The sequence below is a fragment of the Lactuca virosa genome, chromosome 4 (assembly GCF_052849685.1).
Source record: "Lactuca virosa cultivar CGN04683 chromosome 4, Lactuca_virosa_CGN04683_v6, whole genome shotgun sequence".
Lineage (NCBI taxonomy): Eukaryota > Viridiplantae > Streptophyta > Magnoliopsida > Asterales > Asteraceae > Lactuca > Lactuca virosa.
This window is the reverse complement of record NC_136429.1, coordinates 260495248-260513738: the sequence shown is the minus strand read 5'-3', so window position 1 is coordinate 260513738 and position 18491 is coordinate 260495248.

Genomic DNA, 18491 nt, shown 5'->3' with positions numbered 1-18491 from the left:
TAATTCATAATTAATTCAAGATTAAAACTAATTAAGTAACATGACTTTATATTAATATATTATAACTTATAATATATTAATAAATCGTAAGTATACAACTCTCATAAAATTATCCATAACTAGTTTGGGTGAAGTGCAACCCAAATGGACCATGCCGGGTCGGGTCAAGTATATACCAAATAAGTTATGGACTTAGACATCTTATCCAACAGACTCCCACTTGGATAAGTCTAATAACTGTATTTGCCTATATTACTTCAGGAACCAACCGGCAATCGTAGCTCTCGAAAACTCTTGTGAACTATGAAGCGCCATTTTAGATAAGTGATCATATAATCCTCTGCTCTCATGATATCAGCCGGACAAATACATGGAACAATGTCTTACTTATTGTCTAGCAGTTGTTTCTCGATTTCCGATTTGTTTGACAAAGAACATAACTGAACACATCAATTTAGTTTTGACCGGGCCCGGTACATGGGTCAACACAAAATCATCGAGGGGCCCAGATATCGCTTCTATTTCTAGAAGGAACAGATAAACTTCGACTCATATGCTTGTTCTACTACTTATTGAATTGCACACAAAGGCACGTTTTATAACATCAAGTTACTGATGCGTTTACGTGCAATCAATGCACAACCAAATCATAGGTAACAACTCATATCTCTAGGTTTGAAGACTTATATGATATTACCGTCTCACGATCACTCGAGATAAATTCCATGAAGTGATACAAGTGAGCGTGAGTTTATTCCAATACTCATAACTTATGAGTACTCATGAATGTTGTAGCAACCATTGCTATGGCTAAACACCTTTAGTCATCTACAATCCCAATTCATGACAGTCTTGATTCATACCTACTTCCGACATATGACCGACTGTGGAGAGTTTGAATAAATTAATTATTCTGGAAGTCAAAACATGCAAAACTGAAACAATAGTAAATAATTGACAATGATAGCAACACTTTACTCATAAATAAATCACAAATTTTATTCATCATCAAACGTCGATTACATTTTACAAGTTTCAGAAAAGGCTATCTAATCTGTAAAACTAATATCGTCCCTCAGCCCGATGCGCCTTGCATGCTGCAAATGCTTCACCCTCGTCAGTCCCTTCGTAAGGGGATCCGCAGGGTTCTCATCTGACGATACCCTCTTTGCCACGAGGAGTCCCTCTTCTATCTTGTGTCTTATGAAGTGATATTTTCTGTCAATGTGTCGGGATCTGCCATGATCTCTTGGTTCCTTAGCTAAGGCAACCGCACTATTGCTGTCACAGAAAATCTCCATAGGCTCCTTAATAGCTGGTACAACTCCAAGGTCTCCGATGAAGTTCCTCAGCCATATCGCCTCCTTTGCCGCTTCACTCGCTGCTATGTACTCTGATTCACAAGTCGAATCAGCTATAGTCTCCTGTTTGGAACTCTTCCAAGTGATTGCCCCTCCATTTAAGGTAAAGACCCAGCCCGACTGAGAGCGGAAGTTATCCCTATCAGTCTGAAAGCTAGCATCACTATACCCTACTACTCTCAAGTCATCACCCCCACCAAGGGTAAGGATCCAATCCTTAGTCCTCCGCAGGTACTTGAGAATATTCTTTACCGCAGTCCAATGAGCCTTGCCAGGGTTCCCCTGATATCTGCTGACCATGCTCAAAGCGAAGGCCACATCAGGACGGGTACAAGTCATAGCATACATGATCGAACCAACAGCGGAAGCATAAGGTAATCGACTCATCTCAACTATCTCATCTTCTGTACTCGGGCTCTGAGCCTTGCTCAGTTTGGCATTGCTTTGGATCGGTAATTCTCCTTTCTTGGAATTCTGCATGTTGAACCTTTTCAACACCTTATCCAAGTAGATACTCTGACTAATTCCAATTAGTCTTTTACTCCTTTCTCTTAATATCCTTATCCCTAGGATATAGGTAGCTTCTCCAAGGTCCTTCATAGCAAAGAACTTCCCAAGCCAGGACTTAACCTCCTGCAAGGTTGGGATGTCATTTCCTATGAGTAGTATGTCATCCACATACAGTACCAAAAAGCTAACTATACTCCCACTAGCTCTGACATACACGCAGGACTCATCTTCACTTCTTGAGAAACCAAACTCTTTGACCTTCTCATCGAAACAAAGATTCCAACTTCGAGATGCTTGTTTCAATCCATAAATGGATTTCTCAAGCTTGCACACTCTATTGGGGTACTCTGCACTGACAAAACCTTCTGGCTGATTCATGTAAACATCCTCAGCCAACTTTCTGTTAAGGAAAGCGGTTTTGACATCCATTTGCCATATTTCATAATCATGAAATGCAGCAATGGCTAGCATAACCCTAATAGACTTAATCTTTGCTACTGGTGAAAAGGTTTCATCATAATCAATACCCTGAGTCTGAGTAAACCCCTTCGCAACCAGTCGAGCCTTATAAGTGTGCACCTTCCCATCCATGTCGGTCTTCTTATTGAAGATCCATTTGCACCCGACTGTCTTACGGCCTGGTACATTGTCAACCAAGTTCCAAACTTGATTGTCATACATGGACTGTATCTCGCTGTCCATAGCCTCCTTCCATTTAGCAGACTCTAGGCCTGCCATGGCTTCCTTAACACTGTTAGGTTCATCCAGATTTACCAGTGTACTGTCACTGATAAATGTATCACCTTCCGTAGTAATATGAAATCCATAATAAAACTCAGGTGTGTTCCTAACCCTTGTGGAATGCCTCGGAAGTATAGACTCGTCAGCTGGATCAACAAGAATTTCCTCCTCAAGTTGATTGCTAGTGTCTGAGGTTCCTTCACCAATTGAGTCTTGAATTTCTTCAAGGTCAATTTGCTTCCCACTGTCTCCTTGGTTTATAAATTCTCTCTCTCGAAAGACCCCTCTCCTAGCCACAAAGACCACATTCTTACTGAGTCTGTAGAAAGAGGTAACCAAAGGATTTTTGTGGGTAGCCGATGAAAATACACCTTTCACTTCGAGGTTCGAGCTTGTCATGAGTTTCGCGCCTCACGAAAGCCTCGCAACCCCAAATCTTGATATGGTCTAGATTGGGAACTTTCCCAGTCCACATTTCATGAGGTGTTTTGGCAACCTTCTTTGTAGGGACTAGATTAAGGATGTGGGCGGCAGTCTCTAAGGCATACCCCCAAAAAGAGATTGGTAGCAAAGCTCGACTCATCATAGAACGAACCATGTCCAACAAAGTTCGATTGCGCCTCTCAGCTACACCATTCAGCTGTGGTGTCCTGGGAGGTGTCAATTGTGAGACAATCCCACACTCCTTAAGATAGTCGAGGAACTCAGTACTAAGATACTCACCACCTCGATCGGATCGAAGCATCTTAATGTTCCTGCCCAATTGATTTTCTACTTCCTTTTTAAACTCTTTAAACCTTTCAAAAGTTTTTGACTTATGTTTGATTAAGTAGACATAACCATATCTACTAAAATCATCAATAAAAGTCACATAATAGCGATTAGCATCCCTTGTGGCGGTTTTGAATGGTCCACATACATCAGTATGTATAAGGTCCAACAAACCCTCACCCCTTGCACAAGTACCAGTGAAGGGTGATTTTGTCATTTTTCCAAGTAGACAAGACTCACAACTATCATCCGACTTGAGGTCGAACGACTCCAAGACTCCATCCTTTTGGAGCTGGCCTATGCGTTTCTTGCTTACATGTCCAAGACGACAATGCCACAAAGATGCTTTATCCAAGCTAGTAGAAGAATCAATACATAATACATTATTTCCTAAATTATCTACAACCGATACAACTTCATACACACCATCACAAGGTAATGCTTGAAAATAAAGAACATTATTAAAGAAAGCATTAATACTACCAACTTCATTATCAAAAGAAAAGGTAAAACCTTGTTTGTACAAAGCATGAAAGGAAATAATATTCCTCGCCATTTCAGACGAGTACACACATTTATTCAAATCTAACTTTAACCCACTATCTAGCAACAAAGTATAAACTCCAATCTTGGTAACAGGTGCAACCTTCTTGTTCCCCATGATTAAGTTTATCTTTCTGTGCTCCACATCCTCACTTCTTCTTAGGCCCTGCAAGTCACAACAGATGTGAATACCACAACCTGTATCAAGAACCCAAGAATTAGAATAAGGTGAGTTATTAGACAATATAGTGTAAATACCTGCATGGGATGGTTTCACTTTCCCATCCTTGACATCCTGCAAGTACTTTGGGCAGTTTCGCTTCCAGTGCCCCTTATTTTGACAGTAGAAGCATTCAACATCCTTAGGGATGGCAGAAGGAGTGATAGAACCACCTTTGGTTCCAGATGAGGAGCCTTCAAGGGACTTTCCCTTGGTACCCTTCGAAGGGTGCTTCCTCTTCTTCCCTTTGCCTTGCCCGATAGCCAAAACAGGGGTAGTAGTAGGAGTAGGAGTAGCAACCGACTTACTCTTAAGACCACTTTCGGCAGTCTTCAGAAGTCCTTGAAGCTTACTGAGTGTGACTTCCTCCTTGTTCATGTGGTATGTCATACGAAATTGATCATAACACGATGGCAAGGAGTGCAAAATGATATCAATTGCCAACTCCTCAGGGAAGTTCACATTCAGTTTCATTAGACGGTCCACATACCTTTGCATTTTCTGCATGTGGCTCGTGATTGGTTCGCTATCCTTCATACAGGTAGTGATCATGGAGGAGATTATTTCATACCGCTCTTGACGAGCACTCTGATGGTACCTTTCCATCAGATCCTGATGCATCTCAAAAGGGTAATAGTCCTCATAGGACTTTTGGAGTTCAGCTGTCATGGTGGCCATCATGATGCATGCCACCTTGGTGGCATCTCTTTCATGTGCCTGATACTCAGCGCCTCCTCAGGAGTAGCAGTAGACTCATCAAGCTCCTTTAGCTCCTTATCGAGGACATATTCCTTGTCCTCGTAACGAGTAACCATCCTGATGTTCCTGATCCAATCCATGAAGTTGGAACCATCAAAGATGACCCTCCCACACAGGTTCATGAGGGAAAAAGGAGTCAGTAGGGTTAGAGCCCGAAGCTTTGTTGTTGGAAGACATCTGAAAAGAAGAAAACAAGTTTAGATTAGATATATCGAATCCTTAATAATACACCCAAATGTAATATTAAGGCTAGGATCCAACACGATATATTATAACTTAGAAGAGGGATGCCGTAATCTAAGCTATAATATATTTGAAGGTAGGTGAATGACGATTCACCAATTTCCACCATGAAAACGAAATGAATTATTAGGTTTAATTGGTTTTTTGAAATTCTTAGATTCTTTTGAGATTCATTGAACTTTTCAATGGCATGTTTCAATCTCGATTGTGCCCTTCAAGTTTTGTGACTGGGATGCCGAGGATCACAAAACAAGGTGTGAATAACCATGCAAATTCACTTGGTACCCTTAATATTATCACCTAATCAATGTGCCGGTTAACCACACACGCTCCACCGATCTATGATAAACATTAAGTCACCCTTCATGATCCTTACTAGTCCAAGTTAGTGTGCCGGTTAACCACACACGCTCCACCAACGACTTGGTAAGGTACAAAGTGTGAATTTCATGGGTTAGAACCATATTCACATTTTCCTAAAGTAACTAAGATTGGGAATTTATATAAGGTTTAGTTACTTTATAATATTCATCATACTTTTAATGAGAATTTATAAGTCCTTGTCCTACCCGTTCGACTAATGACCCTCCACCAGTCAAGCAAGCGGTGGGTGAGAGTGGACACCCATTAAGTTGCCATTTTATAGGCAACAACCTTATACCCACCTTATAGACTGGCTTCGTGAATGAGGCGTACTAGCGGTAAGACGACTTTGATCTTATACATATATATAATAATTAACCATTAATGTTATAAATAGTATAAGGGTTGAATTTTAACTTTTAAAACTCTAAGGGTTTGGAATTAAAGTATATTAAAGTGTGTGTAACTTTACAAATTCCAAAACTTGAGGACAAGTTTTGAAACTATTCAAAACCTTTCATTTCATAACTTATGAATTAAAGGTTCATAAAAATGAAGACTCTTCATTTCCATGTAACTTATGTGTTTTAAGTGTGTGTTTAAAAGAAGTGTCCTTTGGATATCCATAACTTGAGGATAAATTATGGACTCCATTAAAACACATAAATGATCAAGAATTAATCCTAAACAATTCAACAAATAATTCCTATCATCTTCTAAATTCATAAGAACATGAACATGATTATCAAAGTTTCAAAAATTATATGAACACATACAAAGCATGAAATTTTGATATATGCTATTGTAAATGGATTAGAACAACCATTACACCAACCAAAAACAAGTTTTAAAACACCAAAACAGTTTAGGGTAATGTTTCTAGTCCATTTCCAGCAGCAAAAGTCGAAAATCTGCATTCTGAGGCTCCTACTCGCCGAGTGCACGAACCTACTCGTCGAGTAGGATGAGTTTACTCATGAACTCGGCGAGTCCCCCCATGGACTCGGCGAGTTCATCAGGCAGACAGCAAAAATTCGACTTTTTTCACTATTTTGCATCAAGTATCAAACAAACAAGCCTAGGCTCTGACACCACTGTTGGGTTTTGAGCATTCTAACACTTCCTAAGTGTACATGCAACCCTATTAAACCTTGGATCTATGTTTGTCTAAGATACATGCAAAATATTATTTTCCAAGGTTTATAACCTATCTAGCATGGCATGGGGTACTTTTAACCATAAAAGAACTAGATGAATTACATACCTTTTGTTGATTGTTGATTCCTTGGAGTTTGAGAGCCAAGCACTAATAATGTGAATGCCTCAAATGGAAATCACAAATCACCACAAACTTGGAAAATGTATGAGAGAGTATACTAACTCTTGATTTTGGCCACCACACTTACACACACACAAGGGTGTTTTTCATGCAACATAAGCTTGTTTATATAGTGTACATGGTTAGGGTGAAACCCTAATAACCCATGTCTTTTCCTCTTCCAAGGATCCATGGGTAAAAGCTCCATGGATCATCCATGGACTTCCATATAAGCTTAGCCCATTCCCAAATGAGTGTTAGCCCACACCATATAAATATAATAGCCCATGATTTAATTAGTCTTCCTTCTAATCACTAAATTAATTCATAATTAATTCAAGATTAAAACTAATTAAGTAACATGACTTTATATTAATATATTATAACTTATAATATATTAATAAATCGTAAGTATACAACTCTCATAAAATTATCCATAACTAGTTTGGGTGAAGTGCAACCCAAATGGACCATGCCGGGTCGGGTCAAGTATATACCAAATAAGTTATGGACTTAGACATCTTATCCAACACTTTCGACATAATATCTCGGCATCGTTGGCGCTAAGCTAATCCATTCCCAAAATGATGTCGAAACCGGTCAACTATATTGGTAATAGCTCTTCGTGGAATTCGTTTCCGTTTAAGTCGGTGACGACGTTCTTAATACGATTACTAACAGGTACGAAATTGCCACTGGCAACTTCTACAATCAGGGCATTATCAAGTTTTTCTACAGGCAATGCTAGTTTCCCACCAAATTTATGCGATACAAAGGAGTAGTTGGCTCCAGAATCAAACAGTATATTGGCAGGCAAACCATTTACAAGAAAGGTACCTGAAGCGACGTCTGCTGCCTCCTTTGCAGCCTCGAGCGTCATCTGGAAGGCTCTCGCCTTCGGCTTAGGTGGAATGTTGGGCCTTGCCGCATCTTTCTTCTTCGGGCAATCCTTAACAATGTGCCCTTCTTCATGGAACTCGTAGCACATCCTTTTGTTGGCGGTGCACTCATTGGCGTAATGCCCTGTCTTCCCACACTTGTAGCAGGTCACCTCCTCGCTACATTTCCAAAAGTGCTTCTTCTTACACTTCTCGCACCATTTCGATTCATTTCCTCCTCCCCCGAACTTCTTTGAACCGAACTTGCTCTTCTTATTGTTGGGTTTAACAGACCCCTCGAACTTCCTTTTCTCGCCAACCTCAACCTTGCTGGCACCTCTTTCCTTAAACATATCCTCCACAGATTTAGCAGCCTAGATAGCTGCCTCCAGAGTATGTGCCTGACGTACCGGCACCTCATACTCCCATGGGAGTCCCTTGGCGTACTTGTCGATTTTTGTTAGTTCATCTGGGACAAGACGCAAGGCAAACTCCATCTTCTTCGTGAAGTTGTTGGTGTACTCATCAATCGACATACTTCCCTTCTTCAGGGTTAGGAACTGGTTCTCTAGCTCAAGCAAGTTTTGGGCTGAGCAGTACTTACGTTTGAACAGCACCAAAAATTCTGCCCATGTTAGTTGCAGGGGCTCATTGGGGCTGAAAGTCTTCCCCAGGGTATTCCACCAACGCACAGCGCCTCCTCGGAACTGACGCACTGCAAATGTGGTCTGTAGTTTGCCTCTGCAACCACACGTCATGAAAGCTAACTCCATTTCCGAGATCCAATCCATGACCCCGATTGGATCTTCCTTTCCAGTGAAATTCGATGGCTTGAAAGTCAGAAAATCCTTGTACTTGCATCCATTCCTCTCGACTCTGTCATCCTGGTTGTTTTTTCGAACTATTGGTGGGTTGGCTTGACCAACGGTCCCACTGTAGTTCCCCTCCTCAGACTGCCCTTCGTTCAACTCGGGCTGTTCGATCGGTATGGTAGCTTCCTCTCGATTCTGTTGGAGCAAACGTCTGGTTTCCTCCATTTGACGAGCCAACATCATCTGGATCATTGCTTGCACTCCGGCCATCGTTATTGGCTCAGCAGCGGCTACCACAACCGGTATTTGCTCAATCACTGGAGGTTGGTTTCTGTTCCATTTGCATTCCCGGCTCCACTACGGGTTCTTGCCATTTTGATCTATACACTGAATAAGGTGAATTTAGATATTTATTTAGGATAGTCATTTAAACCGTCCTTATCACTCCGAAACATTTACATGTTAGTTCTAATATCGTACTCGTACGTTTAGAATCCTAAACACATAAGGTTTCCAGATCCGGCCGGCAACAGACCATAGATCCGAACAAATAACATCATATCAAGCACAAAGCATTTAGCACATAAAAGCATTTTAGGCATAATTCCTAAAATAAACTAGTGCTCACATCTCACAATCATCATTTAGCATTCTAAGTTTAAGTCTAGAAATCCTACAAATTCCTAGTTCGCTTAAACTAATGCTCTGATACCAACTGTGACATCCCCATTTTCACGGCCAGAAAAGACCGATTTAGTTTATGCTTTGTTTAAAAATCAGAGTAATAATTTAAATAAAAGAGTTGTGGAATTTGTTCCCAAAACAAAATTTGATAAATATTTATCAAAGCATTTCCATAGAAATGTATTTCATTAAAAGACTCGGGATGTCATATTCGATACAGATCAAAAGCATACACAGTACAACATAAGCCTTACTACATTATTTCGTATTTACAGGCCTATAATCCCTTATCTCTCATCCAAACATCTATGCTCATGCGCCACTACCTGTAATACAAGAAACTGAGTGGGTCAGGTTTGGGAGCCTGGTGATCACATAGGGTTTTCAACCCACAATAAATAAATTTATTATTTTCATCAACCAAACAAACCCGATTACCCTTTCCCGTTATCCTCACTTTACGTCCCTAAAACATCTAACACAAGGGACCTAGTCTAAGGACTTTCATCGGGGTGACAACACATGCTTCGGGGGTTCCTCAGCAATTCATGTCAAATAAGGCAACCATGTGGGGGATGGAGTACTGCTGATGAGCACACAGTTCAAATAAACACCTACAGGTTGTGAGCATGCTAGCGTTCCACTGGAATGTCTAGAATAGTCTGTGGTCGTCATCTATACTCCGCTAGATGACTGGATCATCAATAACATCTATAACGAGGCCTCTCATTATTTTATTTTGTCACACAACAACTATTACATCTACCCATGTTTTACCCAACACTTTTTGTAGATATAAAATACATATACAGTTTAAATCATTTAAAACATGTATAAAATCGTTCATCCAGCATAGATAGCAAGTATACATATAATATGCACACGTAGCACGTAATTTATATAAAATACTTCATATCTATGTGTAAGATGAAAATAACTATGCACTCACCTGTTAAGGTGGTGATTCCGAACTCGGACAACGCTTCGTTATCTCAAAACAATTTTCCCTTGACAAAACCTAGTATCAATACAACTAGGGTTTAGTCTAACATTAACCGCGACTAATTAATAGTCTAGCTATTATTACTATTATATAAGCGTTAAACAACGCTCTATATAACTCATAATAACAGCCCAAATATTTATTTTAAGGTCCTAATAATGTTGCTATAATTAATTAGAAGCTATATTAAAAATAGCGTAGGCGTAGCTCAATTATAGCGGGTTTTATAGAAAACTGGGCTTTGCTTGGAGCAACGTTTCCGAACCGAAATACCCTTTTTCTCAGGACTCTATAAGTCTCGGGGCTTCCTTCGGGTGCTAGGGGGTTTACCTAGGCTTAGGGGGGGGGGGGGTTAGGAGTGGTAGAGAGAGAAACCAGTGAGAGAAAGAAGAGGTTTTGGTGTGATTTCCTCGGAAGCCCTCGCAGCCTATGTCACACCCCCAGCCATCGACGGAAACACCAGGTAGTGTGACGTCGTTCTTCGTATCACAGTTATATAACATACATTGAACAGTACTAAGAAAATACATACCTTTATTGGTAATTGAAAGTTACATAATTGTTTTTCTAGAACCTATTACATAATATCCGACTATAGCATACTTCTTAATGAACAGAAAGGTAATAGTAAAACTTCTTCTGTTCGAATACATACCAGCTTTTTAAGTTCCTGAAAACACATGCATTTTAAAATACGTCAACATAAAGTTGGTGAGTCCACAGGTTTTGACTCCATAAAATAATACATTTTTCCACATTCAAAAGTATAGTTTTGAAAGTATCATTTTGACTCTCCAACATTTAGTAAGTATATTAGGTATAATAGTTTACTTATCAATTAAGTGTTATACCTAAACATTCCTTAAACCTAAGGTATAAGTAGGGGGAAACTCATACTTAACATTAATACTTGTATACGACAAAGTATAATGTTTCTAACAATTTGCTACCATGAGCCTGTAACCGCGGCTGTGACATAATACCTCTGACAAAATACACTAATTATTTACCATGAGAAACAAACACACTCATGATTTACCATGAGAAACAAACACACTCATGATTTACCATGAGAACAACACCGTACGCTTCATCGACGCCGGAACAATAACAAGTAAAAGGATAGTTCATCACTTGCTTTTGGTTGACTGTAGCTAACAGTCACAAGTGGGGTGGTCAACCCGTATACTAATTATACACGACTTCCTCGCTCACACGGGATTAACGGTTACAGTTCAGAGGATTTCCGCTAAGATCCCCAATCTTAGTTGATGAATACAATTACTCATGTAGACTTCGACGGCTTCCTATAGCTCCAACAACAAAAGCATTTTCATGTCTAAAACCCTAAGTTACTAGACTATGCTTTTAAACAATACTCCTAACTTCATAACATTTAGGCAGTATAACAGCTATATCTTGAAGTAAAACCAGGTTTTATCTTGACATAAAACTAATAATAACAACATATAACGTTCCTAGTTTTATCTTGACATAAAACTATCAATAACAATATATAACATACTAAGTTTTATCTTTACATAAAACTAACAATAACAACATATAACATACCAAGTTTTATCTTGACCTAAAACCAATAATAGCAACATACTTTATAACTTAACATATAGAACTTCCGAATATAACTTCGGAACTATATCGCACACAACATATATATAGAATCCTAAGTATAACTCAAGATCTACATTAGTAAATTAACATGCTGACAAGTTGATAATAGTTGTATATATTCAAAATATTATATTTAGAACAACTATACCCCGACTATTATAACTATATACTATCATATAGACATAATAATAATGTATATATAATATTTAGCATGTGTTTTCCCCCGAAATATTAGAAAGTGGGGCCGTGAAATTCACCCTAGTAGCGTGATTTTATGTAATCTAAGCAGAAACGGTCAGCGTACAAGGTCGTCGGGCTCAGGATGCAAGATGGCCTTAGCAAAGGAGAGAGGAGAAAGAAGTTTAGGTGTAAGAATGGCTGAGGTCGGACCTGCTATTTATAGTAAGGATTTTGGATCCACATGTCATGAGTTTTATAAGGCTCACGTCATGAGTTTGGATCTTATCCCCGTAGACTTGCCATTTGCGTCCCTAGCTTCGGAAGGTGGCCATGTGACTCATCACGTCGTGAGATATCCTTGCTCACGTCGTGAGTTTGGATCTTATCCCCTCGCGGCCTCGTCACACACCTTCTAGATTCCGAGATGTGGATAAATGACTCCTCACGTCGTGAGTTCTGTGCTCACGTCGTGAGGTCAGTCAGATTAGGGTTTCTGATAGCTGAATCTTCGGAAGGTTGTAACTTTCACATACGAAATCCGTTTTTGACGTTCTTTATATGCACGCGTAGGTATTTACAAGTACTACAACTATCTTTTAGACTCCAATGGCTAATTCTAAGTCTATTTTCAAATCCTCTTATTATAGATATTTATAGTGTTCGGTTTATCATAACTTCTTCATGCGAAGTCAGATTCAGACATTCTCTATATTTTTGAAATCGTATGGACGTATACTTTAAGTTGTATCATAAAGAAAGTTCATATTTGTATTAGAATTTATCATGAACTACATAGCACTCTTATCATATTACTAGTTTAACAAAATCACATTACATGATTGGCATAATCACATGTGATTGTCTATTGACCTATTTTGACTAGGGTTACAGCCTATTTATAGGCGCGAGCCTTCGGTCGTACGCCGGGCGTACAGCACTACGCGAGGCGTAGTTCGGATAGGGTTATCAGGTGGCGAGACCTCGGTAGGGCGACGTGGAGCTTCCGAGACCAAACGATTCCGAACGCGGGGCGTACCCTTTTACGCGGCGCGTATGCGAGGCCAGGTGTCTCCATCCGAAGCGAGGCCTTGGGCCGCAAGCGACGGCTGTGATTGTGCCACGTCATCAATTTCGCATCAGTCTCACAATTTTCCTTCCCGACTTCTAAAATTCATAACTTTCGCATACGAGCTCCGTTTTCGACGTTCTTTATATCCATGCGTAGGCGGGAACGTACTCTACAACTTTCGTTTAGAGTCTGTCGGCTAATTTTGACTTTATTTTAAATTTATATTTTTAACAGGTCGGGACAGGATTGGTCCGTTAAAAATTCATAACTTCTTCATCTGACGTCCGTTTTTGTCTGTCTTTTTATCGATGCGCTACTATTAACGAGATCTCCGATTCTCGTTTAGGTTGTGTCGGCTAAAAACCGCTCCATCTAATATTCGAACTTCGGGCTGTACACTGCTAAGCCGAAACTTCGAAAAATCATAACTTCCTCATACGAAGTTAGATTGGGGCGTTCTTTTTATGGACACTCTCGGTTTAACGTTTTCTATGACTTTCGTTTAGATCGTTGAGGCTAAAAGTCGCTCTATCGTAAATTCACTATTTATGCTTTCCGGTGTCGTGCCGGTTCCGTCGCAAAACTTCGACGGGTCATAACTTCTTCGTTATAACTCGGATTTCGGCGTTCTATATATCCCTAGAATCCTTGTTTCGACCACTACAACTTTATGTAGAGATATCGGGTTTATCTCACACTTTAATTTTGACGCTTATTTTTATTCTTTATTTATTACACATTTATAAATAAGTAATAAGCATATAAAGGCACATAATTCACATAATACTCAAATATTTCATCTTTATTATCTAAAAAAGAGTTACAATAGTTGACCTAGACTATTACATCATCTGATAATGCTTAGCCCTGAAACCCGGGCGTTACACACACGAAGTCAATTATACAACTCACGATCTGGAGTTGGGAGCAGTGGTCTTCGCATTAAAGATTTGGAGGCATTATCTCTACGGAACCAAGTGCACTATATTCACCGACCATAAAAGTCTTCAGCACATTTTTGACCAGAAGGAGCTAAACATGAGACAACGGCAATGGGTAGAGCTACTCAACGATTATGAGTGTGAAATACGCTATCATGGCGGCAAGGCCAATGTGGTGGCAGATGCCCTCAGCCGGAAAGAGTATTCAGGTCGCAGAGTGAAGGCACTTACAATGACTATCCATTCCCATATATCCACGCAAATCACAGAGGCTAAGCTAGAAACCTTGAAACTAGAGAACATGTTGGACGACGCCTTGAGGGGAATGGAAAAGAACTTCGAAATCAAGGGAGACGGAGTTTATTATTTCATGAACCGGATCTGGACCCCAAAGTTTGGCGGTTACAGGGAGGTTGTCATGAACGAAGCTCATCAGACAAGATACTCTGTTCACCTAGGTTCAGATAAGATTTATCTGGATCTCAAAAAGTTCTATTGGTAGCCAAACATGAAAGCAAAAATTGCTACCTTCGTGGGCAAGTGCCTGACTTGCGCCAAGGTGAAGGTGGAATATTAAAAGCCCTCAGGTCTACTTCAACAGCCAGAGATACATGAGTGGAATTGGGAACGAATCACAATGGACTTCATTACCAAATTGCCCAAGACCTAGAGTGGCCATGACAATATTTGGGTTATCGTAGACAGATTAACCAATTCTGGCCACTTGCTGCCAATCAAGGAAACATACAAGATGGAGAGACTGACCCGAATCTACATACACGAGATAGTTCGACTGCATGGTGTACCTGTGTCCATTATCTCTGATCAAGATAGCAGATTCACCTCGAGATTTTGACAGTTTTTGCAAAAGGCTCTTGGAACTAAGCTGGATATGAGAACAGCTTATCATCCACAGACCGACGGGCAGAGTGAGAGAACCATTCAAACCATAGAAGACATGCTGAGAGTGTGCGTTATCGACTTTGGTAAGTCCTGGGATATCCATTTGCCATTGGTCGAGTTCTCTTACAACAACAGCTATCACACTAGCATCAAGGCTACTCCTTTCGAAGCCCTCTATGGCCGTAAGTGCAGATCCCCTCTGTGCTGGGCTGAGGTGGATGACACGCAGCTAGCCAAAGGTCAAGTCCCTGATAGCACTCTCACTGGCCCAGAAATCATCCGAGAAACCACAGAAAAGATCGTAAAAATCCGGGAACGACTTAAAGCTTCAAGAGATAGACAAACGAGCTACATCGACAAAAGACGAAAACCTTTGGAGTTCCAGGTTGGTGACCGCGTCCTCTTAAGGGTCCCGCCCTAGAAAGGCATGATACGCTTCGGAAAGCGTGGAAAGCTAAATCCGAGATACATTAGGCCTTTCGAGATCCTCGCTAGGATCGGCCCCATAGCTTATAAACTTCGTTTACCCCAAGAACTTAGCAACATTCATCCCGTCTTCCACGTTTCGAAACTTAAAAAGTGTTTATCCGACGAAACCCTTGTGATCCCTCTTGATGAGATCGAGATCAACGAGAACCTTAATTTTGTGGAAGAACCAGTCGAAATCATGGATCGGGAAGTCAAATGAACGAAACAAAGTCGCATACCGATAGTGAAGGTCCGATGGAATGCCAAGCGGGGACCTGAATTCACTTGGGAGCGAGAAGATTCAATGCAACAGAAATACCCTCATCTTTTTCCGAGTCCATGATTTGTATTCTATGTTAGAATTTCGGGACGAAATTCCCTCTATCGGGGGGATGATGTGACAACCCGAACCTTTTTCCGTTTACGTTAGCCCGATTCCGTTAAATAAATTTTGAATTTTATTTTGTTCCGTCAAATTCTCATAGCTTGGAAAAGAATTAATTTATATAATTAAATTTTATGTAAGAGTCGAAACCCAAATCGCGCGAAAACCCGAGTTTTTCTTCGAGAATCAACAAAACCCAGTCTAATTGGTGTTCACGGCCGTGAACCTGATCATGGCCGTAATCCGATCACGGTTGGTGGTCCCCACCACCGACCATAAACCCAGCCTATATATACATGTTCCTACCCTCATTTACACTTTGCTGGCCAAAAACACACTTTCTCTCTCTAAAAACCCTCATCCGAAAACTCAAGTTATCTCTTCATCTATCACTAAATCCATCCTAGAACTCGTTGTGGAGCATCAAGCATTCATCCTTTCAGCGAATCAAGCATTGTTGTTCTTGATATTACAGCCGTAATCCCTTCAAATCTTCAAATCTTCAAGGGCCGAAATCAGTTCACGGCCGTGAACCCTTCAAACCTTCATATTTTCACCAAGAACACCAAGAACAGACGGTGAACCATTCAAGGACCGTAAACCCTTCAAAGGAAGTGAACCGTTCACGGTCGAGAATAGTTCACGGCTGTAATCCCCTTCACGACCGCAATCAGCCTACATCGAGAATCTTGGCTGCAAACCCACTTTTTCCACTTCGATCGAGTCTCGGTAACATTCCTTAACCAAAAACAAGTGTTTTCCAACACTATAATTAATGGTTTCGCTAATAATACACATATATGTATTTAATTATTATTAGGATCCCGTTAAGTGTCGCGTATATCAACTCGAGGGTCATCGTTTCCAGTCTCGTTGTCCGACACATTCACGCAACCAACTGTGAGTTCATACCCCTACGTTTTTATTATTTTAACGTTTTCAGGGGGAATACAAGCCAAACACAAATAGTTTTTGTGAACTTTATACACAGAATTTCAAACAGGATTATAACTTATGCAATTGATACAACCAAAAGATCACCACATTTTATAAAATGTTTAGATATCTTATCCCTTTTGTAACATGCTGAGCATAAGGGAAGTTTTCAAATCACAACTATAGTTGCATAGTTTTTTAGAACAATACACGAACTGAATACTTAACATACATGCAAACTATAATAGGTATAGTTTGGGATTTCAATACACAGTTTTACAATTTCAGAGCTTATACATTTACAAGCATATAAACAATGACAGACTTAGTTTATGATATACATTACTGTTGAGAGAAAAACTTGAGAAACACACTTGAACAAACGTTAGAACAAGTTTATATTGCGGAAATTAAAGTTAATCTCAAAGGATCATAAAGCTCAACAATAATATAAGTTAGAGTTAAATAGTTAGGTGATTAGTTGCGAAAATATAAGGAAATATAAAAGACAGCAAGTATTATATCAAGTATACACTTAAGTTGATTCTTAACGGGGAAGGCAATCAGACCAAGTTAGTAAGTGAGATCAAACTTAGTGATTAAGCTAAGATTGACTTGCTCCGAAGAGGTAACGATATTAGAATCATAGTATCTTCAAGATGAGATAGTAAGATGGAGATTTTAGATTTAAGATGCATAGAGAGATGATTTTAATCAGAAAGAGAGAACTCTATTTATAGAGTCTCAAAGATTACAAAAGTCCTATCTGTTAAGAGTTGCCACGCAGGGCACATTGGATAAAAGAAAGTACTTAAAGAAAAACAGATAAAAGACTAAGACTAAGTGCTGATGACTAAGATGGCTGCGGTTGCGATGCTTGACTGCGGTGTTGAAATTTGACTGCGGTTCTTGAAAGGTAGCTTCAGATCTTTGTTAAGTTTAAGAGGGTCACTTTTATGTTTCAACATTTCCCCCTAAGTGACCTCTTCAACTTTTCTTTCGAGGGTTGAGCTTGAGGAACTTGATGAGAATCCACCAGAATTTCATGACTTCCTTAAGCCATGCGATTCTCCTTAAGATTTCAAACTTCACTTCAGCAGTTGTGTGTTTTGATTTGTTGACTGCAGTCTGAGTGATCTCCAATTGCTTTCGGGTCATGCGGTTTATGGCAGTCATTGGGATGAAATATTTTGTTTCATCATTTTTGCGTTTGAAAATGACTCCAAGATCTGGGAAGTTGGTTGCTCCAATGGATCTTTCTTGAAAGCCTTCAGTCAGGACCGGAGCTGGTTCAAGGGGAGGAAGATTGAACTTTTGAGCAAGTGCCGGGTGGATGTCCGCATCGATCCTTGCAAAATCACACATAGTCTCTTTTAGAAAGGTGCATGCCCTTTCATACGCAATCTGCATCTTTGGGTGTTTTTCCGTCTTGTTCTGAAATACCTTTGCAATCAGGAAGATTTCTTCCAGGTTCATGCAAGGGAAATCAGCTTGGGTTCGTATGTAGTCTGAGTTTCTTCTGGTGAGAGTGTAATGAATGAATTCAGCCTTCATGAATTTTCGAGGTTTGTAGTTTTTGACTGTAGTGGGCCTATCATTCGACCATATTTTCTCAATAGACGACCCATGCTTGGCATGAAAGCTGTTGAGCCTTTCAAACTCTAAAGGCAGCCTTTTATCATCGGGAATACTACGGTCAAAGGGTTCGAAAACAGTGAAGTATTTGGAATTTGGAGAGATGGGGATGTCCCAATAACCGTCCTGAGGTGGT